A 27,214-nucleotide genomic window follows, 5' to 3' on the forward strand; every position below is an offset into this window, starting at 1 on the left:
TTAAAAAAGTTTTTTAAAATAAACTTACCGTTGTGGGGTGGGTTTTTAATGATAAAATATGTTTTAATAACTTTATGTTTATATGTTTTTGTGTTTTTTAAAACACTTGCTCCTGTAAAAGTAGGCTGTGCGCCTGCTTTTTCAGGTGCAAGATTTTTGAGGACAGTTGTAAGCGTAAATATCGGAAATTTCCACTTACAAGTGTCCTCGCTCCCAATCTGGCTATGATCTGTCAAGCCATAAACTCGACAGATCGGAAATGCCGGTTTCCAGCGCAATGCGCATTGCGTCCTGAAAAACAGCATTTCCGATGCCTTCCCGGGTCCGTAGGAACTCCGTACGGACCCAGGGAGGCCGGAATTTCAGGGCCAATGATACGGGATATCTATCAGATGACCAGTCACACATTCAATGATCCTGGTGTCTCTTTGAGAGATTGGACATCATCGGAGCATCAGAAGAGAGACATTCACACCGTTAATGGTTTCTGTCTGAAAAGGTACAGGAACATTCACATATTTATTTACCCTAAGGGGTTACATTGTTAAAGAAAGCATACCTTGGACATGGTTCTAGAAAGGCTGATATCAGTGTAGGCCTAGACAATGGACCAGACCCTGAACCATGTGAATATGAATGCTACTAGAAACCAACAACTAAGTCACCTTGGGAAGGTTACATTGTAAAGGACCCTACATCATCATCATCGGCAGTCCCTCGAAATGGAGGAAGACTTGCTTCCACTTCAAATGTGAGTTCTCAGGTGACTGAACAGACCAATTCAGGAATTACAGTCTCTGTCACAGGTGGGACAGACAGTGGTTGGAGGAAAGGGTGGGTGGGGAGTCTGGTTTGCCGCACGCTCCTTCCGCTGCCTGCGCTTGCTTTCTGCATGCTCTCGGCGACGAGACGCGAGGTGCTCAGCGCCCTCCCGGATGCTCTTCCTCACCCTACAGACAGGCGGTGGCCAAAGTAATCATGGACAATGACCCGAAATGAGGGACAATTAGCCATCAAGAGTTCACATTTGATGCTGCCATTGTGTTAAATCTGTTTCCAGATTGCAAGTTGGTTTTTGGTATGAAGAAGACCCGTTTTTGAAGGCAGAGAAGCAGTACAGGAACAGGATCGAAACAGCAACAGAAGCCAGCGGTGTGTCTTCAGGACACACAGCTGCAACCAAGAAAAGGACCTGCAGTCAACCTCAGAAGATAGCCGACGAATTGGTGATCGTATGTTTGTTCCAGCCAAATCTTAAAAGGGTTTTGTGATTGGGGCAGGGTAACTTTATGTGTAGCAGTCAAATCGCGGACGGGTTTAACTGTGTCCAGTTGTGCCGATGCAAATGACCCTTTCGTAGGGATTTGTATTCTGGGGTTTGTTAGTCTCATGTAGATCGTCGTGATTTATAAAGGGGAGGTAATTGTGTGTAAGCTCAATAAAACGAACAAATCTTGGTTGAGCCAAAACACTGCGGTGTGTATTTTATTCTTATAAATCCTGACATTGAAGAACTGTGTAATGGGGGAATTGGTATTTAGAAACCATTACAACCCTCAAGTGGCCTTGCTGAATCCTGGGTCACAGGCACTTACACTCTGCTGTTGACATCTTCTTCCTTCGACATCTTCTGGAAAAGCTCGACCCACGCATGCTGCCTGCGTCGCCTGTTAACACGGCAGGTTATTATCAATAGGTACAACACAATCACGAACTGAGCAATGACCAAACCGTGTGAGAGAATCCTTATCCAGGGATAAACTTCGATATTAATACCGATGTCCCACCGGGACTAATTGTCCCCGATCTTAGACACTTCTTTACTCAGCTCACGGTTTTTCTGGGCCAAGGTATTTCATCAACTCTACCAAGTGTTCCGGCAGAGGTGGAACGTCATAGCCGAACCGAGTCACATACTGGTGTAATTGCTCTTTGAACTCATCTTTTACAAGCGATGTCTACTTGCCTAAGCGAATAAATGCTTAATAAAACCCACGCCCCAAGTCTCACAGGTTGGACTGGGGTAAAGCAAAAAGTTCCCGCCTCGATAGGGCAAGTCAGGTTGTTACTGCATTCTCGGTGCGTGGTGGTGACACAATATTCACCCTTCCCTCGGTATGCCGATCGTACGAGGAAATGCTGTCCCGCAATTACCTTCATGGTGCAGTTCCATGCTATCCCATCCCAATCAAACTCGCATACTGGTGCTGCATACTCTACCACATCATCTGGGCAAATGACAGTGTCCCGAGCTTGAGCACACCCGGTAAGATCTGGGGCCACCCATGTAGACCCATTCACCCGGGTCATATACTTCGGGTGGGGGGGTCACTATACTCTACTAAATGGTCTCCCTGACGTGCTCCTATGGAACAGAAGATTTGGGATTAACTTTTCAGGCAGGATGGGATAATACAATACCAACCCTATCAGGGCGATGTTGTTCTGTTCCTGTAGGTGGTATTCGTGTCTCACCAGGTACACCTGTACCAACCCTCTGACCTGGCACATAGCCGTGGTAAGTTGGTAAGTGGACATTGCCCTCAGATCTCGATCAATCACCCACGTGAAGTGCTTCCCCTCGGCAATAGACTGCAGGTTTCCTCGAGCTTGTTCCACTAACCGAGATCCATGCATTACACACACATCATTTCGCGTGGCCTCATTAGAGGCTTTCCAGTTCTCCTCTATATTCTGAGTTATCTTTTTAGCATGGGATTCTAAATGTTCAACCTCATCCTGCAGATGAATGGTCATAATTTGGCCCTCTTCCAATTCCTCTTGTTCCAGAATATTCAAAATGTTCTTTAAACAATTCCTGACTGCCCTTACGGATTGATCCAGACTAACCAAATCAACGAGGGAGGTTCCGGTATTAAAAACAATTGCGGCATCGTTTATCAGGCCTCGCCGCATCCTGTTATGATTTTCTTTAATGGATTTAGTAATACTCTTTACAACAGTATCGTTAAGCCTATTACCCTCCTTGGATTCCACATAATACAACGGATTTTATTCTGATTCCGCCACGGTTGTATTGGCTCTCTCCCAAAATCCCTTGATTAATTCCTGGATCATTCTCCCGTACAATCGCGCTGTCTCAGGCTTGCACCAACCAGGTAGTCCCACTTCGGTCAGATTCAATATTACAGGCACCACCTTGGGGTGCACATCATGGTACAATGCCATCCGAGCTGGGATTACCACAAGCCCATTTGTCGGTCCTGGGGTGTGTTTAGGGCAGACAACCTGGGTTACATGTTGTCTTTCCCGCAAGTGTGTTTTATTCACAGGGGGAGGAACTCTCAGACAAGCTTTTAATTCCACTGCGCGTACAACCGCACTCCCATCACCACATCCCTTTAAATGATAGATGGTAACACGGGTATAGTTACTATACCACTGATCGAGTTCCCTGGCCCTATCGTGAGCAAACATCGTACAGCGAGTCACCTCCTTGTACTCTCGAGCTCCACCTAGTGGACTACTGCTCCACCAAGTGGACCACTTTGGTATTGCAACTGCTGATGTATAATAATAAAAGAGTCACCTGACAAGTTTTCGGGAGAGCCACCTTGTGTTCTGTGGGGCCGAAATTGGTGAAGGCCCTGCCTGCCCAAGTGCTGCCCAAAAGACCGCCGATGGCCGCCGGGGTACCTGACGGTACTTTGGGCGGGGTTTTCGTCAAAAAGGTCCTTGAAAGGGCGGCGGGTGGCAAAAGGGCGCCAGCCAGCGGGAGCTTCCAATCTCGGCGGCAAAGGCGCTTGCCGACCAACCGATAAGGGAATAAGGGGTTATGGGGAGCGGACGGGGAAGTGGACCTCAGTCCATGATCGGATCAGCCATGATTGTATTAAATGGAGGAGCAGGCTCGAGGGGCCGTATGGTCTACTACTGCTCCTATTTCTTATGTTCTTATGAAGTCGGGCCCCTGGAGGGTCGAAGACCTGAAAAGGAAAATCATCAAAAATAAACCATTGAAACACCTTCAGGGGACCCCATCCAGATAAGTCACTGTAAAGAAAATGAAAAATAAATGTTTACTAACCTTTTTTTTCAGCTCTTCATACTCACCGTCGGGGTTAGACCAGCCTCCAGCCAGCGGTCCTTCCCCGTTCTGGTGCCGACTCCCGCCCGCATCAATATGGGAGCTTGGTGGGCGGGAGGTCAGTTGTGCCACTCGGCCGTCCGCTGACGTCAGCGGGCGTTTCCCAGCGGTTCCTCCCTCCCGCCCGCTCCACACCAAATGGGAAGTGGTACTGGGCATAACTTCAAGAGGAATGTCGGTGGCAGTGGGTGGCAGTGAGCGGTAAGGCCATCAATTTCGGGCCCTGTGTGTTTATGATGTCGTAAAGAATCTATTACACTCCTCCTTTATTTCCTGATCTGCAGCTGGACAGTCCGACTGAAACCCACAGGTTATTACACTCGGACTTACACATCCGTAAATTCCCTCATGAGTTTTCCATCATCGGGGCTAACACAATTGGGTATACCCAGTGCTTTGGGATTGGGTCGGGTTACCTACATTTCCCCTAGGGTCCCCTACTTGGTGATACCTTGAGTGGTCACCCACTTCCACCTATACGAACAATACCTATAGTTGATTAGGATGTACTATAAGAACATAAGAACATAAGAAATAGGAGCAGGAGTAGGCTATTTGGCCCCTCGAGCCTGCTCCGCCATTCAATATGATCACGGCTGATGTGATCATGGACTCAGTTCCACTTCCGCGCCCGCTCCCCATAACCCCTTATCCCCTTATCGTTTAAGAAACTATCTATTTCTGTCTTAAATTTATTCAATGTCCCGGCTTCCACAGCTCTCTGAGGCAGCGAATTCCACAGATTTACAACCCTCTGAGAGAATAAATTTCTCCTCATCTCAGTTTTAAATGGACGGCCCCTTATTCTAAGATCATGCCCTCTAGTTCTAGTCTCTCTCATCAGTGGAAACATCCTCTCTGCATCCACCTTGTCAAGCCCCCTCATAATCTTATACGTTTTGATAAGATCACCTCTCATTCTTCTGAATTCCAATGAGTAGAGGCCCAACCTACTCAACCTTTCCTCATAAGTCAGGGCAATTGTTGCATTTTATGAACACCCGTCCACCGTCTTGAACCACATAGGTGGTAACTCATACTGTACCTGAGCACATGGTTTCACAATCACCCTTGAAGAACCGAAGGCTATTTTTACGGGCCTCACCTTGGGGCGGTGTTGCCGGGACAATTGTGATCGAGCTGGTATAACGGAAATAACTAAGAATGTTCCAGTATGCCGAATAGGCAGATGTTGAATCTTCTAGACAAAGCAGAATGCCGATCATGGGCCAGAATAATTCCTTCATGCTTTTCATCTTCATGCCTGTGGGAGACAAGGGACAAAAATGGAGTGTTACTCCCGGCTTTGCATCCCATGTCCACCCACACTATACCCTCGGCCGTCCCTACTCCTACCACTCACTCAGACAATGTTTGAGGAGGTAACAAGGAGGGTAGTTGAGGGCAGTGCGTACGATGTAGTGTATATGGGTTTTAGCAAGGCTGTTGATAAGGTCCCACATGGCATACTGGTCACGAAATTAAAAGCCCATGGGATCCAGAGCAAAGTGGCAAGTTGGATCCAAAATTGGCTCAGAGGCAGGAAGCAAAGGGTAACGGTTGATGGGTGTTTTTGTGACTGGAAGGATGCTTCCAGTGGGGTTCCGCAGAGCTCAATACTGGGTCCCTTGCTTTTTGTGGTGTATATCAATGATCTAGACTTGAATATAGGGGGTATGATTAAAAAGTTTGCAGATGATACTAAAATCGGCTGTGTGGTTGATAATGAAGAAGAAAGTTGTGGACTGCAGCAAAGTATCAATAAACTGGTCAGGTGGGCAGAACAGTGACAAATGGAATTCAATTCGGAGAAGTGGGAGGGCTAACTAGGAAAGGGAATATAGGTGTCACACCTAAAATCCGGAACCCTTGGGACTAAGGCTGTTCCAGATTCCGGGTATTTTCGATTTGCTTTTTGACGTCATGAATCTGGAAATACCTGAACCCAGTTTGGGTATTTCCGGATTTCGGAACGTCAGAAGGGGGAGGGGGGGTGGAGGTGGGGAGGATTCCTGCCGAGGAGATGTGCGGGCCGTCCGGCCCCACCGAGGAGATTGTCGTCAGGCGGGCCCCACCAAAGAGGTCATTGGGCGGATCCCGCTGAAGAGGTGTTCAAGGTGATATGGGGGAAAGTTCAGGAAATTGGAGCTGTGGTAGAAAATCAGTCACGACCTTACTGAATGGCAGGGCAGGCTTGAGGGGCCGAATGGCCTTATCCAGCTCCTAATTCTTATGTTCTTATGTTACCACCCACGCTTTTCCATGTCGCGGGGGTATACCGACTATTTCGCCACAATTATTATCCATGTCCACAATCACATTATGGGCCAACATCTAATCAGAGCCCAACACTCCCATTCCTGGGCTGGTCGCAGCTCATTAATATTCATGTCCACCTTGTTTGGAGGGTTCCTATCTTGAAGCTCAAAGGTTTTGAGTCTGACCCAGCCTTTGAGTCACCCGTGAAGCTGCCTAAAGCATGGGAAGGCCCCTCTTGACTAGGGGGACATCATCAAGAAGGGAGATGCTCCGATGTCTACTCAATAGTCCCCTCTCTCTCTCCCTCAATTATGATGACTACACATGGCCTTTCCCCAATCATGGTACCTGAGCGGACACAGGAACTCGAGCTGGGCGCGGCACTTTCATGCTTGGGCCCACGCGCCCCCGCTGCTTGGACTTTTCCTTGAGGGGGTCTCATTCTCTTTCATATGCTTAGCTACATATTTGATCAACTCCTCATAACTGGGGGGCACGAGACTGAGACCCTGCTGATTGTGGAGCCTCAACATTTCCCTCTCTTAGGTTTTTTTGGCCGTTACGCAGAAACTCTCCACAATTATAGCGTTCCTTATCCTGACCCCACCCTGTTCCTGGCGTGGGTCCCTCTCGCTGCCACTTACACTGTCTTCCACCCTACATTTCACAGACACCTTGGGCTGGATTTCGGGGCGGTAATGGCGGCGGGGAGGTAACGTTTGCGCCGGGAAATGGTTTGCGCCTGCAGCCACAGAATTTGCCATGTGGACCCTGAGTGTGGAGCGGAGCACTAAGGGAGGCGTTGTACACCTCTTTCAGGGTGCCAGGCAGGATGAGCAACTGAAAATCTGTTGCTGAAGTGCCGTTCTCGGAGTGCCCCGAGTGAGGCTTACGCGGGGAAAAAAAAAACACCCCCCACAAACAAAAAAACATTCCCAATACTTTGCCCACCCCACATTAGGATAAATTGCAAAGATAAAAATAAACGAAACAATCACACTTCGCGCATTCATTACTTACTTCGCTCACTGCCGCCGGGACAGCTCCTGGTTTTCTCGGTGGTCTCCCACTACGGCACACTAGGGGGCGCTAGAGGGTCAGCGTGAACCAAAAATCAATGCGCTTCAAAACCGATGGCGTTGCACACCGGCTCAACGCTCCTGGGCAGTGCTGCTCCACGTTCCCGCAAAACCGGCAACTAATTTCAAGGTGGGGTGCCGGGAGCTGGCCGCCAGCCTGGAAATCATGCCCCCCGCCAGTACCGGGGCGCGAAAAGGGGCGCCATCATCGGTAAAATCCAACCCCTTGCCTTTCGGATTGTTCATCCTCCCGGTATTCCCTTTATCTTGCTTGGCGTGCCTGGAAGAAAAGGGTCATTTTCCTCAAGAGCCTGGCCTCGGGTGTTTCCATCACTCACATCCTCCGGATCAAACGCTGACATAACGGCTTGTACACAGGGCAGACTGTGAGAAACATAGAAACATAGAAAATAGGTGCAAGAGTAGGCCATTCGGCCCTTCGAGCCTGCACCACCATTCAATAAGATCATGGCTGATCATTCCCTCAGTACCCCTTTCCTGCTTTCCCTCCATACCCCTTGATCCCCTTAGCCGTAAGGGCCATATCGAACTCCCTCTTGAATATATCCAATGAACTGGCCTCAACAACTCTCAGCGGCAGGGAATTCCACAGGTTAACAACTCTCTGAGTGAAGAGGTTTCTCCTCATCTCAGTCCTAAATGGCCTACCCCTTATCCTAAGACTATGTCCCCTGGTTCTGGACTTCCCAACATCGGGAACATCCTTCCCGCATTTAACCTGTCCAGTCCCCTCAGAATCTTATATATTTCTATGAGATCCCCTCTCATCCTTCTAAACTCCAGTGAATAAAGGCCCAGTTGATCCAGTCTCTTCTCATATGACAGTCCAGCCATCCCTGGAATCAGTCTGGTGAACCTTCGCTGCACTCCCTCAATAGCAAGAACGTCTTTCCTCAGATTAGGAGACCAAAACTGAACACAATATTCCAGGTGAGGCCTCACTAAGGCCCTGTACAACTGCAGTAAGACCCCCACTGCTCCTATACTCGAATCCCCTAGCAATGAAGGCCAACATACCATTTGCCTTCTTCACTGCCTGCTGTACCTGCATGCCATCTTTCAATGACTGATGAATAATGGCATCCAGGTCTCGTTGCACCTCCCCTTTTCCTAACCTGCCGCCATTCAGATAATATTCTGCCTTCCAGTTTTTGCCCCCAAAATGAATAACCTCACATTTATCCACATTATACTGCATCTGCCATGCATTTGCCCACTCAGCTAACCTGTCCAAGTCACCCTGCAGCCTCTTAGCGTCCTCCTCGCAGCTCACACCGCCACCCAGTGTAATGTCGTCTGTAAACTTGGCGATATTACACTTAATTCCTTCATCTAAATTGTTAATATATATTGTAAAGAGCTGGGGTCCCAGCACTGAGCCCTGCGGCACTCCACTAGTCACTGCCTGCCATTCTGAAAAGGACCCGTTTATTCCGACTCTCTGCTTCCTGTCTGCCAACCAGTTCTCTATCCACGTCAGCACATTACCCCCAATACCATGCGCCTTGATTTTGCACACCGATCTCTTGTGCGGGACCTTGTCAAAAGCCTTTTGAAAGTCCAAATACACCATATCCACTGGTTCTCCCTTGTCCACTCTGCTAGTTACATCCTCAAAAAATTCCAGAAGATTCGTCAAGCATGATTTCCCCTTCATAAATCTATGCTGACTGGGACCAATCCTGTCACTGCTTTCCAAATGTGCTGCTATTTCATCCTTAATGATTGATTCCAACATTTTCCTCACTACTGATGTCAGGCTAACCAGCCTCTAATTACCCGTTTTCTCTCTCCCTCCTTTTTAAAAAAATGGTGTTACATTAGCTACCCTCCAGTCCATAGGAACTGATCCAGAGTCGATAGACTGTTGGAAAATGATCACCAATGCATCCACTATTTCTAGGGCCACTTCCTGAAGTACTCTGGGATGCAGACTATCAGGCCCCGGGGATTTATCGGCCTTCAATCCCATCAATTTCCCTAACACAATTTCCCGCCTAATAAGGATATCCTTCAGTTCCTCCTTCTCACTAGACCCACTGTCCCCTAGTACATTTGGAAGGTTATTTGTGTCTTCCTTCGTGAAGACAGAACCAAAGTATTTGTTCAATTGGTCTGCCATTTCTTTGTTCCCCATTATGAATTCACCGAATTCTGACTACAAGGGACCTATGTTTGTCTTCACTAATCTTTTTCTCTTCACATATTTATAGAAGCTTTTGCAGTCAGTTTTTATGTTCCCTGCAAGCTTCCTCTCGTACTCTATTTTCCCCCTCTTAATTAAACCCTTAGTCCTCCTCTGTTGAATTCTAAATTTCTCCCAGTCCTCAGGTTTGTTGCTTTTTCTAGCCAAATTATATGCCTCTTCCTTGGTTTTAACACTATCCTTAATTTCCCTTGTTAGCCACGGTTGAGCCACCTTCCCTGTTTTATTTTTACTCCAGACAGGGATGTACAATTGCTGAAGTTCATCCATGTGATCTTTAAATGTTTTCATTGCCTATCCACCGTCAATCCTTTAAGTATCCTTTGCCAGTCTATTCTAGCCAATTCATGCCTCATACCGTCGAAGTTATCTTTCCTTAAGTTCAGGACCATAGTTTCTGAATTAACTGTGTCACTCTCCATCTTAATAAAGAATTCTACCATATTATGGTCACTCTTCTCCAAGGGGCCTCGCACAACATGTTTGCTAATTAGTCCCTTCTCATTACACACCACCCAGTCTAGGATGGCCGGCTCTTTAGTTGGTCCCTCGACATATTGGTCTAGAAAACCATCCCTAATATACTCCAGGAAATCCTCCTCCACCGCATTGCTACCAGTTTGGTTAGCCCAATCAATATGTAGATTAAAGTCGCCCATGATAACTGCTGTACCTTTATTGCACACATCCCTTATTTCTTGTTTGATGCTTTCCCCAACCTCACTACTACTGTTTGGTGGTCTGTACACAACTCCCTCTAGCGTTTTCTGCCCTTTGGTATTCCGCAGCTCCACCCATACCGATTCCACATCATCCAGGCTAATATCCCTCCTTACTATTGCATTAATTTCCTCTTTAACCAGCAACGCCACCCCGCCTCCTATTAGGGATATAAGGGCAATTCTCCTCTATTTCTTAGTGCCGCTCCCAGGGCCGGGAAATTAGTGGGCCACAGTCTGTCAGCAAATGCCTATGGGGACATCATTGGGGCCATGATCCACGTCCGCTATAGCCTTAAAAGGACTCTGCCTTCCTGCCACCCACCCCCCCATAACATGAGCAATTCTCAGTTTCAGACCCTCATAATCACCCTCCGCTCTCATGTTTTCTGGTGGGAGGGCAGCAAAAACACTGGGAGTTAGGGTGAATAGTGATAAGCGCTTCTTCTCCTCATCATCCAGGCCGTTCAGGGCGGCTATTTGTTGTAGCTCTAAGTAATGCCCTGAAGGGGTGTTCCTCCCATCTCTAGTTTCCTCATATCAATCGACATCATTCTCAATCTTCCATTTTGTACAGAATCACAAATTCCCGATCTAGTGTCCCCCAGGGCTCCTCGCCCCGCCTCAGCGGCTGGTGGTGCATACTGTTGTTGGCGCATTGGGGCCAGAGGCAGGGGCTGAGTCCCCTCTGGTGGGCCATTCCCTGGGCCCTGTTCTACCTTCATACAAAATAAACATATAAGATTCTGAGTGGGCTTGACAGGGTAGATGCAGAGAGGATGTTTTCACTCGTGGGGGAATCTAGAAATAGGGGGCATAGTCTCGGAATAAGGGGTCGCCCATTTAAGACAGAGATGAGGAGGAATTTCTTCTCTCAAAGGGTCGGGAATTTTTGGAATTCTCTACCCCAGAGAATTGTGGAGGCTGGGTCATTGAATATATTCAAGGCTGAGATAGACAGATTCGTGAACTATCGGGGAGTAAAGGGTTATGGGGAACAGGCAGGAAAGTGGAGTTGAGGTCAAGATCGGATCAGCCATGATGTTACTGAATGGCAGAGCAGGCTCGAGGGGCTATATAGCTTACTCCTGCTCCTATTTCTTATGTTCTTATGTTATGTTCGCTTCCCCTTCATCACATTCACTTTCCTGTACTTCTTCTGCAACTTACCTCCCAACTCCTTAATCTTCTTTTGCACTTCGTGTGATACCCCTTTGTGTTCCATTCCTCCCGGGCCTGTTCCTCAGCAACCCGATACACGGCTTACAGGTTCTCCTTAGCCCTCACTGCCTGTTCTGCGTTATGTCTCTGATCAGCTTCCCTCATGGCCCACATATCGCACTGATTCTGACTATTGATACACTGGCTTGCGAGGTATTGTTCTTTATTACACCATCTCTCCTTCTCCTTTTCGAACTTTTCCCCTCTCTTTCCTTCTTACTTTCCTTTACTTTCCTCTAACTCCTTCTTACTCCTCTCTCTTTCTTTCTCTAGTTTGTTCAGAAGTTTCTATGTCTCTGGTGTTATGTCTTTAGATGCTCTGATAATGACTCCACGAGACAATGTGTTGTACTTGAACTGTAATGACCTCAGTCCATTTAACGTAACTCCAGATGAGGATCACACCTGGTAGCCTGCCTTTTATACGAGGCCTGCACCTGGACAGGTAACCTACAAGTTTCCCACTGCAGTGCCCTCTTGTGGCACACCTTAGTGACCATACAGCTGGTGTACAAGTTTCCCATAGTAGTGCCCTCTGGTGGCACATTATATGTAATAGTACAAGCAGTAAACATGTCTGGATACATGACAGCTGGCTTATCCTGCCATTAACTCTACCTCCTTTCATAACATATCCTTTGCACACTCATTGTTCTTAACCCGCCTTTGATAGGCTAACAAGCAAACGGCTTTCATAAACCCTGGCTGACACATGGACTCTTGGGTCCAGTGCTCAGTCTCCACAGCCGGATCATCACCATCTATAATGACCCACATCCATCTCTGTAGGAGAGGCAACTTTCCTGCCACATGCTTTGTGACTAACTCATCATTGTCTGCTCTCAACAGGTCTCTGTTCGGGTGCCAGTAATCTGTAAGACATGTGGAAATAACCCCTCGCCCCGCCCAACAGTTGGTAAAGTTCGGAGCCGTGGAACAACACAATTCAAAAAACAATTAATCCGTGAAAAGCCTCGTTTTACTTAAGGTCAGCAAGAAATTACAAGTAAGTTCACACAAAAACGATTGCATATGATACCTCCTTGATTAAGCTTCAGCGTACACAGGATTATTCCCTTACTTTAAAATCAAGCTACAATAAGCAAACACTACATGCGCACTAACACCAGAGAGTGGTCAGTTCGGCGATGACTAGTCAAGAACAACAACAACTTGTATTTATATAGCGCCTTTAACATAGCGAAATGTCCCAAGGCGTTTCACAGGGGTATTATGTGATAAAAATTTGACAGCAAGCTGCATAAGTAGAAATTAAGCAAAAGCTTGATGAAAGATGTATGTTTTAAGGAGCGTCTTGAAGGAGAAAAGAGAGGTAGAGAGGCTGAGACGTATGACTTTAACTGGCAACTGCGGTTGCCCCAAATGCCTTTGTGCTGCACTGTTTATACCCCAAAACCTGGTAACCTGCCCACTGTGTGCGTTTTGTAATTGTTTTCTTCATTTCTTCTTATCAACCGTCAGTTAATTAAATGTTTTATGTTTTACATCGGTAGCCTCAAAGAAATCATTGTCTGCAAATGTTCCTGTTTTTTCCCTTGTGATAGCTCAACAGTTCGTTCCTGCCCAAGGTCAGTTACTCCCCTTATCTGCAAAAACAGCTTGCTGCTGCAACAGTTTTACAAAGGTTCTCACAGGGATCAGCCTTTTGGCCTCCCGAAGCATGCTGGTTCATAAAATTTGGTCAAGCTTTTAAGTTTGGTCAAGTTATCGCAAATTTACAGCAAAGAAAATGGTGTATTCTTGCGGCCCCTCGCCTTCCCTGACTGTTTAAGGTGTGTTTCTTTTTGCAGTCGATGCCTTAAAGCACACTGCTGTGCAATGCTGCTAATCCAGAACGGACCATCTGGGGAAGTGTTGAATAAATTGAGGGAGGGGGAGGGAGGTGAATTGATGGAGAAATCAAACCACAAGCCTTTAATTGTGCTCCTAGCCGCTGGTTGAGGCAGCCCCGAGGAACAGGGGCTGCATCTCCAATTGAAACAGGTTCTGCGGAGCAGGTGACAAGAACGACAAAGAAATAGTTTACCAAATTGATGGAAGAAGCAACGGAAAAGGCGCAAGTTGATAACGAATGGGCATCAAAGATCAGTCACGTTTTTAAAGATGTCTTATGGAGGACTCACATTAATTAGGCGAGAAGAATTCTGAGAGAAGTCAAGCTGAGGTACCCGAAAGAAATAAGCAGATGAAAAAAGAATAATGTGCTTTGAAGTTAGGCGCTAAGATGGTAACAGAGCTAATTTTGCCTGACTGGATAAAGTAATGAAACAGCTTCTGGTCACAGCCCGAGATTGGCGGAGGAATCCAATAACTATGATTGCAACCCCCTACTGTTAGAGGTGAAGGAAGAGTTGTTTAATTGACCCCTCTGTCTCCCATGAGCATTTCACGCCTTGTAGGAGCAGGACTGCCGCTGCTAAATTATTTAAGTTGTGTTGGATCTTGTATGTTTGATGAAATGAAGGAGACTTTGTAGCAGTCCGGGCTGAGATTCAAGTGAGAGGAGCTGAATAGTCACCAGAGAAGCAAAATAGAAATAGAATTCAGACATGCATGGAATAACGTGTCAGTGGGAAAGTGCCCTGCACATTGTAGTACTGAGGCCAACAGGTACCAGGAAGGCCTCAGGTTTGGTCACTAGTCTGTGACAGGGTGTTTGTTTTTATGGGGGGGCAAAGGAGGGTGTCAAAATTGGCATCAGTGCCACCCAGGCTAAAGATTGTGGGAGGGGAAAAAATCAGCCAAGATTTCTGCTGCTGATTATTGTCCAGTTAGAAACATAGAAACATAGAAAATAGGTGCAGGAGTAGGCCATTTGGCTCTTCGAGCCTGCACCACTGTTCAATAAGATCATGGCTGATCATTCACCTCAGTACCCCTTTCCTGCTTCCTCTCAATACCCCTTGATCCCTTTAGCCGGAAGGGCCAGATCCAACTCCCTCTTGAATATATCCAATGAACTAGCATCAATAACTCTCTGCGGTAGGGAATTCCACAGGTTAACAACTCTCTGAGTGAAGAAGTTTCTCCTCATCTCAGTCCTAAATGGCTTACCCCTTATCATTAGACTATGTCCTCTGGTTCTGGACTTCCCCAACATCGGGAACATTCTTCCTGCATCTAACCTGTCCAGTCCCGTCAGAATTTTATATGTTTCTATGAGATCCCCTCTCATCCTTCGAAATTCCAGTGAATACAGGCCCAGTCGATCCAGTCTCTGCTCATATGTCAGTCCTGCCATCCCGAGAATCAGTCTGGTGAACCTTTGCTGCACTCCTTCAATAGCAAGAATGTCTTTCCTCAGATTCGGAGACCAAAACTGAACACAATATTCCTGGTTAGGCCTCACTAAGGCCCTGTACAACTGTAGTAACAGCTCCCTGCTCCTATACTCAAATCCCCTAGCTATGAAGGCCAACATACCATTTGCATTCTTCACCGCCTGCTGTACCTGCATGCCAACCTTCAATGACTGATGTACCATGACACCCAGGTCTCGTTGCACCTCCCCTTTTCCTAATCTGCTGCCATTCAGACAATATTCTGCCTTCACGTTTTTGGAAAGTTCATGTGTGTGGCCTTTGGCTGAGGCCAGGTTTGGGCTTGGCTGTGAAGGGCCGAATGTCAAGTGGCCTGCCAGTACTCTCTGAAGAATTGCCCCTCGAGAGATGATACTGACTGGGAAATAAATTCCCCCCTCTGAGAAACTTCCCACCCCGCCCACCCCCATTCAGTACTTCCGTGTTGCCTAGGCACGAAGGCAGGTGTTCAACTTTCTCCAAGGCCGCTGAAATCAGCACTGGATCTCACAATCATGGACTACCTTCGGGGAGAATTGTCTCCTGATATTCCCAACCTCCTTAAGGGGAGGCACCTGGGGCAATTTAAACTGTTGGTGAAGCAATGTACGTTGTGTTCAAAACAAAATGGATGAACTGCAGGCAATAATTTGTAGAGAGGATCCAGATATAGTAGGGATGATTGAAACATGGCTACATAGGATTGGTAATTAAATATTGCCAGATATTGCATAGTTAGGAAGGAAAGGAAAGGCAGGAGGGGAGATGGAATGGCTGCACTAGTTAAAGATTACATAACGGTTATAGAAAAAAGGATGAAACTAGCAATAAGATAGGTACAGGATCCATATGGATTGAGTTCAAAGATGAGAAGGGATCCACCACCCTAATAGGGGTATACCACAGACCACCAAATAGTGGATGGGAATTGAAGAACGAAATATGTAGGTAAATCTATGAGGCATAGAATAATAATCGTGGGAGATTTCAACTACCCCCAAATAAACTGGAAGGAAGAAATATTAAAAGGAGACAATGGAACTGAGTTTTTAGAGTGTATACAGGACTCCTTTTGCACTCGGTATGTAAGAAGTTCAACAAGAAAAGAATCACTGTTGGATCTTGTAATGGGTAATGAGCCAGAACAGATAGAGAAGTAAAAGTAAGAGAGCATCTCAGTAGTAGCGATCACAACATAGTAAGGTTCAAGGTTAGTATCGAGAATGACATAAGTAGGACAAAGACTATGGTAATACATTGGAAAAGAGCAAATTATGAGGAAATGAAGGTGGAACTAATAAAGGGTAAACTGGGAGAAAATCTTGAAAAACAAAGAGACAGAGAAACAGTGGGAAATCTTTAAAAGGGTAATCAGTAGAATTTAAGAGAAATATATTCCACTAAAAGCTAAAAATAAGCAAGCTAATTATGGGGTACTGAGGATGAATAAAGAACTAAAGGAAAAATTGAATCTAAAGAAAAATACAAATAAGAAATAATTAGATACCAAAGGAGAGGAGGACAAAAGGGAATATGAAAAACTTTGAAATACGAAATTCGAATTCTTCGAAGCGATTATGGAAAGAGTAGGCAAGGGTAATGCAGTAGATGCCATAGGCTGGGATTTTCAAAGGCCTTTGTTAAGATGCCACACGGTAGGTTCATGACAAAGTGGGGTCAGGGGACAAGTAGCTGAATGGATAGCAAATTGACTAAAAAATAGAAAGCAGAGAGTAGAGGTAAAGGATAGTTATTCAGATTGGAGGAATGTTGGAAGCGATGTCCCACAAGGATCAGTGCTGGGACCACTGTTATTCTTAATATACATCAATGATTTAGACTTAGGAATAAGAGACTCAATATCAAAATTTGCAGGTAATACCAAACTGGGGGGGGGGGGGGTGGGGGGAGGTGGTATAGCTAACACTGAAGAACATAATACAAGAAGACATTTAAAACTTGCAGACTGGGCAATTAAATGGTAAATGAACTTTAACATAGATAAATGTGAGGTGAGGCACTTTGGTAGGACCGGGAGATTTGAACTCCAGTATAAATTTGCAATTCACAATAAATAAAAATGTACGGTTTAGCCTTAACATAAGAAGGCTGATTCTTCTTGCACGCTTTCGGTCACTTCAAGTGTAAGTTTAATTTGTGGTTCGTAGGAGACGCAGGCGTGTGCATGGAAGCTGACTGTCGCAGTGATCACAAGCAAAAGATGTCGGGAGAGGTCTGCTAATCAATACAGCAGAGTTACCATGAATAGGAGCCCTCAACATCCGTTCAAAAACTGTCAATTGAAATTTTCTGGATGTCACTTGCTGTGACTCCAGAGATTTGAGCACATAAATCTAGCCTGGCACTCCAGTGCAGTGCTGAGGGAGTGCTGCACTGCTGGAGGTGCCGTCTTTCAGACGAGACGTTAAACCGAGGCCCCGTCTGCTTTCTCAAGTGGACGTTAAAGATCCCATGGCCATGGCACTATTTCGAAGAAGAGCAGGGGAGTTATTCCCGGTGTCCTGGGGCCAATATTTATCCCTCAATCAACATAACAAAAACAGATTCTCTGCCCATTATCACATTGCTATTTGTGGGAGCTTGCTGTGTGCAAATTGACTGCCGCATTTCCTACATTACAACAGTGACTGCACTTTATAAGTATTTCATTAGCTGTAAAGTGCTTTGGGACATCCTGAGTTTGTGAAAGGTGCTATAGAAATGCAAATCTTTCTTTTTCGTTTTTTATTCTGATGGGTCAGCTGTCCTCTGCAATGGTGAGAGCCTGTTCGGTTGTGTGCCACATTTTCAATGGCGGTAGTTAAAGGTAGACAACTATTGGACTTTAAGCATTTTCAGGCATATCCTTATAAAGAGCGGACACAGTCCTGTAAAAATCATAGCTGAATAATCCAGAGCGTGTTCAACGTCTGTAGTCAGGTGAACAGGCTATTAATATAATGCCTGCCAGCAGATGGCAGTAGAAGATTTGCACAACATGGACAAAGCCCTCTTGCTCTGCTAACTGGGATGTCGATCTGCCTTTGTACTCAGTGTAGTCTGTGTGCAATGCTACCCATCACATCGGGTTGTTCAGGTGTGGGAAGTGATTCACTGGTGACCATCCTCTACCCTTATCATCACACCTTGGATCCTATCGAATTCAGTGGCCACACTTGGTGCCAAACAGTTTCACCAGTTCTCAGACACGTGTCCATCTAAAGTGGCTGTATTGATCTACCTGAGTGTGTGAACGCTCTTTTGTGTGTTCATCTATGCTAATAAAGTTCATTCAAATCAACAACTATAGAAAAAAAAGAACTTGCATTTATATAGTGCTTTTCACGACCACCGGACATCTCAAAGCGCTTTACAGCCAATTAAGTACTTTTGGAGTGTAGTCACTGTTGTAATGTGGGAAACGCGGCAGCTAATTTGCGCACAGCAAGTTCCCACAAACTGCATTGAGATAAATGCACAAATCATCTGTTTTGGTGATGTAGGTTGAGGGATAATAGTTGCCCAGGACACCGGGGATAACTCCCCCACTCGTCTTTGAATACTGCCGTGGGATCTTTTACATCCACCTGAGAGAGCAGACTGGGTCGCGGTTTAACATCTCATCCAAAAGATAGCACCTCCTTCAGCACTGCACTGGAGTGTCGGCCTGGATTATGTGCTCAAGTCCCTGGAGTGGGACTTAAATCCATGAGCTTCTGATTCAGAGGCGAGAGTGCTACCCACTGAACTACGGCTGAGCCAGATTTCTGCAAATTACTGGAATCAGATGAGCAAGAAAAGAAAGACTTGCATTTATATAGCGCCTTTCACGACCACTTGACGTCTCAAAGTGCTTTACAGTCAATGAATTACTTTTGGAATGTGGTCACTGTTGTAATGTGGGAAACGCAGCAGCCAATTTGCGCACAGCAAGCTCCCACAAACAGCAATGTGAAAATGACCAGATAATCTGTTCTTTTTAGATGTTGATTGAGGGATAAATATTGGCCAGAACACTGGGGATAACTCCCCTGTTCTTCTTTGAAATAGTGCCATGGGATCACTTACGTCCACCTGAGAGGGTAGACGGGGCCTCGGTTTAACATCTCATCCAAAACTCGGCACCTTGGACACTGCAGCACTCCCTCAGCCTAAATGTTTGTGCTCAGATTTCTGTAATCACAGTAAGTGACATCCAGGAAGGGGCCAACAATTTCAGTTGTGTGTTTTGTACGGATGTTGAGGGCTCCCATTCACGGTAACTCTGCTGCAGTGATTAGCAGTCCTGTCCCAACACCCGTTGCTTGTGATCACTGCGACAGTCAGCTTCCATGCACATGCCCGTATTTAAATTCCCCAGCAGCCATGGTGGGATTTGAACTCATGTTCTCTGGATTATTGGGCCAGGTTTCTGGATTAAAAAAAAAATGTGTTTACAGAATGTGGGCGTCGCTGGCAAGGCCGGCATTTATTGCCAGTCCCTAATTCCCTGTGAGAAGATGGTGGTGAGCCGCCTTCTTGAACCGCTGCAGTCCGTGTGGTGGGGAAGGAACTCCCACAGTGCTGTTAGGGAGGGAGTTCCAGGATTTAGACCCAGCGACGATCAAGGAACGGACGATATATTTCCAAGTCAGGATGGTGTGTAACCATGAGTGGAACTTGCAAGCAATGGTGCTACCTTGCGCCTGCTGCCCTTGTCCTTCTAGGCGGTAGAGGTCACAAGTTTGGGAGGTCTTGCCGAAGAAGCCTTGGCGAGTTGCTGCAGTGCATCTTATAGATGGTACACACTGCAGCCACGGTGCGCCGGTGGTGGAGGGAGTGAATGTTGAAGATGATGGCTAGGATGCCAATCAAGAGGACTGCTTTGTCCTGGATGGTGTTGAGCTTCTTGAATGTTGTTGGAGCTGCACTCATCCAGGCAAGTGGAGAGTATTCCATCACACTCCTGACTCATGCCTTGTAGATGGTGGAAAGGCTTTGGGGAGTCAGGAGGTGAGACACTTGCTGCAAGATACCCAGCCTCTGACCTGCTCTTGTGGCCACAGTATTTATGTGGCTGGTCCAGTTAAGTTTCTGGTCAGTGGTGAGCCCCGGGATGTTGATGGTGGGGGATTCGACGATGGTAATGCTATTGAATGTCAAGGGGCGGTGGTTAGATTCTCGCTTGTTGGAGATGGTCATTGCCTGGTACTTGTGTGGCGCGAATGTTACTTGCCACTTATTAGCCCAAACCTAAATGTCGTCCAGGTCTTGCTGCATGCGGGCATGGACTGCTTCATTATCTGAGGAGTTGTGAATGGAACTGAACACTGTGCAATCATCAGCGAACATCCCCACTTCTGACCTTATGATGAAGGGAAGGTCATTGATGACTGACTAACATAACCATCACACTACCATAACCAGGCCTACTGTGGAGAACAACTCTTCAACCCTTCTTCATCTCCGTCCCCCCTCTCCCCGCCGTCCCAATGTCTCAATCAACCCCTGTCCCGGTCACCCGCCCCCTCCCAAACGCAACCCCTTCCCCTTTTAAATACCCACCTGAAAGTCACAAATGGCACTGCAGAACCCGGAAGTCAAAGCCGCTTCACTCGCAAACTGCAGATATCCGCAGCGCGCCGGGCTCAATTAAGTGAGGCCCATGGCCCAATATCAGGTGCAACTCAGGCCCACTCCTTCAAGGACCTTTCCCTGCTCCCAGTTTGAATTTCTAGGCCCTATATCCCTCCTGAGATTCGGTGGCCAAAACAGAGCGCTCAAATCCTCTTGCTGCAGAAATAAATTTGCATGTAAATAAATCTGTGCGTAACCAGATGTGGCATTGTCACCCCATTAAAGGGCAGACACGTAAAAATGAAACAGTTATAAAGATCTCTGTCAGCTGAATGGTTATCGGTCTCAGATAATTACCTCACAGTCAAAGGTTCTGTGGTTCTGGTTTCTCGAACCACGGTACAACACTCATTGCTTGCAATCTTGTTTCATGGAATTATGGACAGTGTAAGTGCAAGTCTGATTAACAACAGAAATTTGCATTTATATATTGCCTTTAATTGGGGGGAGGGGGAGATATTCAGAGGAGAAAACAGCGGCCTTGTCAAAGAGGTAGGTTTTAAGGAGCGTCGTAAAAGAGGAGAGGGAGGTGGAGAGGTTTAGGGAGGGAATTCCAGAGCGTGGGGCAGCTGAAGTAATGGCTGCCAGTGGTGGGGTGAAGGCCGAGGGACTCACAGGAGGCCAGAGTGAGAGGAACATAGGGCTGGAAATACGGGGCTGGAGGAGGTTACGGAGGTAGGGAGGGGCAAGGCCATGGAGGGATTTAAACAAAGGGAAGGGAACTTTCCGGGAGACAATGTAGGTTAGTGAGGACAAAGCAAACGCTCTACTCGGAGTTGCGACATGGCAAGCAAGCCCCAGGTGGGCAGAGCAAATGCTTCAAGGACACCCTCAAAGCCTCCTTGAAAAAGTGCAACATCCCCAATGACACCTGAGAATCCCTGGCCCAAGACCGCTCAAAGTAGAGGAGAAGCATCCGGAAAGGCGGCGAACACCTCGGGTCTCTTTGCCGGGAGCACGCGGAGGCCAAGCGCAAACAGCGGAAGGAGCGCACGGCAACCCAAACACCCCACCCACCCGTCCCTCCAACCACCGTCTGCCCCACCTGTGACAGGGTCTTTAGGTCCCGCATTGGTCTCAACAGTCACCTGAGAATTCATATCAGTGTGGAAACAAGTCATCCTCGACTCCGAGGGGCTGTCTAAGAAGAAGATGATGGGCGAGTGGGACTTGGTGCGGGATAGGATACAGGCAGCGGAGTTTTGGGCTAGCTTAAGTTTACCGAGGGTCGGCAATGGGAGAGCACTGGAGTAGTCGAGTCTGGAGGTAAAACAGGCATGGATGAGGATTTCAGCCGCACGGGGATGAGGTGGAGCGGGGGAAGGCGATATTACGATGGTTAATATCGCTTTTCTGATAGAGAGGATATGAGGTTGGAAGCTCAGCTCAGAGAAGCCCATGGTCGATGCTGTGTCTCTCCATTAGGGAGAGGAGAAACAGAATCGACCAGGGTTCTCAAGTGACGTCCACCTCATGTGCACGTTAGCAGATGTAGGGTGAGGACAGAAATGGGCTCATCTATCAGGCTTTTTGACGACGGTTGCACAAAATGGATTGCACCAAGCTCATGGTCTACAGGGCTGTAGTAATAGCCGTACAACTCAGAGACATGGCCCATCTACAGTAGACACTTCAAGTCGCTGGAGAAATACCACCAACGATGTCTCCGCAAGATCCTGCAAATCCCCTGGGAGGACAGACGCACCAACATCAGCGTCCTCGACCAGGCCAACACCCTCAGCCTTGAAGCACTGACCACACTTGATCAGCTTCGCTGGGCAGGCCACATTATCCTCTACACAAGCACTCTATTCGGAACTCCTTCACGCCAAACGGGCCAAAGGTGGGCAGAGGAAACGTTACAAGGACACCCTCAAAGCCTCCCTGATAAAGTGCAACATCCCCACCGACACCTGGGAGTCCCTCGCCAAAGATCGCCCTAATTGGAAGAATTGCATCCGGGAGGGCGCTGAGCACCTCGAGCATGTAGAAATCAAGCGCAGGCAGCGGAAAGGGCGTGCGACAAACCAGTCCCACCCACCCTTTCCCTCAACGACTATCTGTCCCACCTGTGACAGGGACTATGGTTCTCATATTGGACTGTACAGCCACCTAAGGACTCATTTTTAGAGTGGAAGCAAGTCTTCCACAATTCAGAGGGACTGCCTATGATGATGATGATATAAAGCGACAGGAAGCAAAGGTAGGCAAATGGAGTTGAGGTACAGATCAGCCTTGAGGGAATGGCCTCCTCCTGTTCCTGTTAGATTTTAACAGTGGCCAGTGGGGCAAGGCACTGGAGGCCAGTGATGCTTGTAGATCCGTACCCGAGCTGGGTTACAATCCCTCGAGGAGGGCAAAGGGGAAAATTGGTGAGGGACAAAAATAGAGGAATACCAGAAAAATATGTTCAGTGTCCTTTTTCTCATAGCAAAAGCATTCTATTCCCTATCGCTAACTTAAAACCTCAGCAAAGGAAAGGGGATCTCACCCAGAACCTGGCCTTTTCTTTCGTCCTCCTTTAAACCTAATATTTTGCCTGTGGGCTATGAGTTTTAACTGACTTAAGTAGCTGGGGAAAGAGTGGGACTTTTTTGAAAAAATAAATTGTGGGTGGATCTGAAAGTTGCACAAAGTAAATTTGCATCAAAGTGGTTTTTGGAGTGTAGATAAGTAAGGGAAAACAGTACCATCAAATGCATACTTCATAGATCAGGCCCGATAGTTGCTGGCTTTGCTGGAATGTTTATACAATCCCCACCGCTTCTGGCGGTAAATCGTGAGAGAACGCATTGGAGTAAGTGCTTCGTTGTAGTACTTTGTGCAGATCGATTTAAAAGGGCAAATTAAACAATACTGTTAAAACTGAAACCTTTAATCATTGTCTTTATTGCAGTGTACAGGTCTCTAAAATGTGCTGGGGGGAGGGAGGTGATGGGGGACGGGGGGGGGGCGTGGAGTACAAATGTTAACAGCATCATCCTGATGCTGGAGCGACGTGGTCGGGGCCCAGAAGAGGCGAGGGCCCAGGGGCAGCACGGGCCCAGCCCACACTGCGATATGTGTGCGCCCTAGGCCCGTGCAGCAGAGCTGATCTCCTGTCGTCCTGGGTAATCCTTGCCACTGGACCAAGACCTAGCTCTGTCAGGCCCGTGTGGTGGCTGGTGTGCAACGGCCACCACACGTTAAAAAAAATCCACGCACAGGCATCTTCCACCCTTCAACATGTAGTTCAGGACCTGGAATGTCAGGTCCTTCATTGAAAAACCTGTGAACTCATCCCTTTTTGGTGTGGAAGCAAGTCATCCTCAATACGAAGGACCACCTATGATGATGATGATGATGACTGGCACCATCCTGTGTGCATTACCAAGTGCCTCCATAACCTGGCTCTGGCTAAGTGCCCCCATAGCTTGGCTCTGGTCAAGTGCCCCCATAGCTTGGCTCTGGTCAAGTGCCCCCATAGCTTGGCTCTGGCCAAGTGCCCCGATAGCTTGGCTCTGGCCAAGTGCCCCCATAGCTTGGCTCTGGCCAAGTGCCCCGATAGCTTGGCTCTGGCCAAGTGCCCCCATAGCTTGGCTCTGATCAAGTGCCCCCATAGCTTGGCTCTGGTCAAGTGCCCCCATGGCTTGGCTCTGGTCAAGTGCCCCCATAGCTTGGCTCTGGCCAAGTGCCCCGATAGCTTGGCTCTGACCAAATGCTCCAATATCACAAAAATGCCGACTGTAATGTATGCACTTATGAGGATGCTCACAGGTTTGTAGAGCTGTTGCCTCCATGTGGGGGCTGCCTGTCTTTCACCAGGAGCTCATCAGGGTCTGGGACAGAGTCGCCACCAAGGGCAATTCTCCCCCGTCTGGAGTGGCGGCTTTGGGAGCCGCTGCTCAGGAATCCATACCTCCGCGACCGCGGTTTTAGGTGGCAGGCAGACGAGAGGGCTGCGTTTGCCAAGGTGACCAGGGTCAGGGACCTGCTGGATGGCTACAGAGGAGCTGGCATGGCGCCTATCCTGGGCCGACGTCCGGCGCGCGGCCAATGCCATCGAACACTGGGCCCTGACTCCGTTAGGTGTGTTGAGGAGGCTCAAGCATGTGGGGCGATCCCGTCCGAACTGACCCCCGTCCGGACGGAATTCCTCATCGGCGCTAAACCCCGAAACCTCCCTCGGGAGCCGGAGCCTCACAACTTGAACCTCCTCCGGGAAATCCCCACCGTGCCTTTCAGTTCTGCATGGGTGGGATTCCTGTATCGGCTGCTCTTGCACACGCTCCACTTTGCCATCCTTGTCTGCCGTCCAGACACGCCATGGCGCACCATCTTGCCGTCCAGAGGAGGCGGGGGTCCCCAATGGAGGACTCTCTATGTGGGAGTCCTCCCTTTATTTATTGGAGACTTGGCCCGGAGGGTGTTGCATGGCAACAATAAACCAACTAGTTCTTAACAGTAATGTGTTGTTATGACTTCCTAAGCAAAGAACCCATGAAGTAAATACATTACAAGGGCCAGTGCTAGATCCACAGCTGCCCGAAATTGTAGTGGAGATAGCGATAGGGTAAATGATGATGGGCAGTGAGCTTCAATGCAGTACAGTAGGCTGGGGTTTATGGTATTGGACTAGAAACCCTAATCCCACCATGGCAAGTTCTGAAATTGAATTCTAATAAATTTGGTAATTTGGCAGCTAATGCCGAGAAAAAGCTGCCGTAGGAACCACAAGTTCTGTAATGTGCTTCAGAGAAAGATTCCTACTGTCCCATTGTCCTTTGGTCTACAGGTGACTACAGTCAGATATTATGTGATTGACTCTTAGTCCCGTACCAGGATTGTCCATATCCCAAGGCCAAATAAAAAATGATCTCTAAAGCATTAAAATAAATATTTTATGTCACCTACTTTTTTGGACACTAAGGGAATCAAGGGATATGGGGATCGGGCGGGCAAGTGGAGTTGACGTAGAAGATCAGCCATGATCTTATTGAATGGTGGAGCAGGCTCGAGGGGACGTATGGCCTACTCCTGCTCCTGTTTCTTATCAGAATGTTTCTGGCGCCCATAACCTATGGGAAGTTAAATCCTTATTTTTAGTTAGTAGCTTCTCCTTAGGTCTAGGGTTGCCAAAGCTCCTGGTTTGCCCAGCGGTATCCCGGAATGGTGGGGTGATCAGATATCATATCGTTAGGAGGTCGCGTGATCAAACCTCCGAGAATGGCTCCAACTAGAGCTCGGGCTGCAATGGCCCCTGAAGCATCACCAATTTTTGAAAGGGGACCTAAACTTCCGCTATGTTGCCGTCTCTGTTCGTACCCCGGAGGAGCGGTATATGGCGGCAGGAAGGATTTGCCGCCGGGTGGCCAGCTCCCAGTGCCCCGCCGGGAAATCAGTTGCCGGTTTTGTGGGAGCGCGGAGCAGCACCGCCCGGTGTGCAACGCCACCGGTTTCGACAGCGCTTCGATTTTTGGTTGATGCCGACCCTCTAGCACCCGCCCGTGGTGCGCCCTCGTGGGACCGCCTGGAAAACCAGGCGCTGTCCCGGCAGTGGTGAGCGCAGTGAGTAATGAATGAGGTAAGCGTGATTGTTTTGTTTATTTTTACCTTTGTGATTTATCTTTATGTGTGGTGTTCAAGGTATTGGGAATTCTTTTTGTGTGTTTAGGGATGCCTCTCTTCGGGCGCCCCGAGGCCAGCTCTTTAGCAACGGATTTGCGTTTGCTCAGCCGGCCTTGCGCCCTAAGAGAGGTATATAACGCCTCCCTTAGCAATCCGCCCCACACTCAGGGCCCAGATGGCAAATTTTGTGGCGGCAAACGCAAACCATTTCCCGGCGCAAACTTTACCGCCCTGCCGCTGTTACCGCCCCGAAAATGCCCCTCATTTACAGGAAAGGACCCAAGGCCTGTTTTAGGCGGCTGCTCGGGACACCTGAAGAATGGCCAGACTCAATTTCGGGTTGGACATTTTTCAGGTGTCCTTGGGGTTCAGAATGTTGGTTCCCGAAATTGGGTCTTGTGTCTACTTTATGCCTGTAAAGCCTGTGTAACGAGGTTCAATTCCTACCCCCACCCCCAATTTCTGGTTTATGGTTAAGAAACTTGCAGACAGCCTGTTCAAAAAGCAGACTACAGCCACAAGGCACTGCCACATGTTCGAATCAGCACCATGCCTGAGGTTGGCCTGGTTTCCATAAGCATGATTCTATGTGCAAGCGCTATCCCGAATATACTGTGTTTCGAGGGGGTTTGTGTCAGATTACCTCTGATTCCGAGTTTGACCTGAATTTTGAAACTTAGCAGCAACCATGGCAGTAAATTGAAGGTCAGCTAGATGGTACAGGAATTAGTAAAACTATTCAAGCATCATTCATGGGTGCACAATCCCCCAAGGACACTCCATGACAGACAATTTCCTGACGACTCGGGAAACCTCCCTTTAATTACAGTTCGGCAATAACAGGAGGTGAATGCTTGTGCTGTCACATCTTCTCAGACAGGAACATTGATTCGACTTCAGTGGGTGCTGCCTTTTATATATAACTGTATGGCAAACGTTTTGTTCTTTGTGCGTGTCAGCCCAGATGGTAGCGTCCTCGCCTCTGAGTCAGAAGGTTGAGGGTTCAAGCCCCACTCTAGGGACTGGAGCACATAATACATGCTGACCTTTCAGTTCAG

General features: G+C 47.7%; 1 protein-coding gene across 1 annotated transcript in view; it reads right to left on the reverse strand.

The window, feature by feature from the left end:
* The window catches only part of rpl34 (ribosomal protein L34), a 55,630-nt gene extending 29,361 nt beyond the window's left edge, over positions 1–26,269 (reverse strand). The window contains exon 1 of the mRNA XM_070872568.1: positions 26,260–26,269. The gene's annotated coding sequence lies outside the window, so the exon portion shown is untranslated. The remainder of the gene's footprint in view (positions 1–26,259) is intronic.
* Between the last annotated feature and the right edge of the window lie 945 nt (positions 26,270–27,214).

The sequence above is a fragment of the Pristiophorus japonicus genome, chromosome 2, assembly GCF_044704955.1.
Source record: "Pristiophorus japonicus isolate sPriJap1 chromosome 2, sPriJap1.hap1, whole genome shotgun sequence".
Lineage (NCBI taxonomy): Eukaryota > Metazoa > Chordata > Chondrichthyes > Pristiophoridae > Pristiophorus > Pristiophorus japonicus.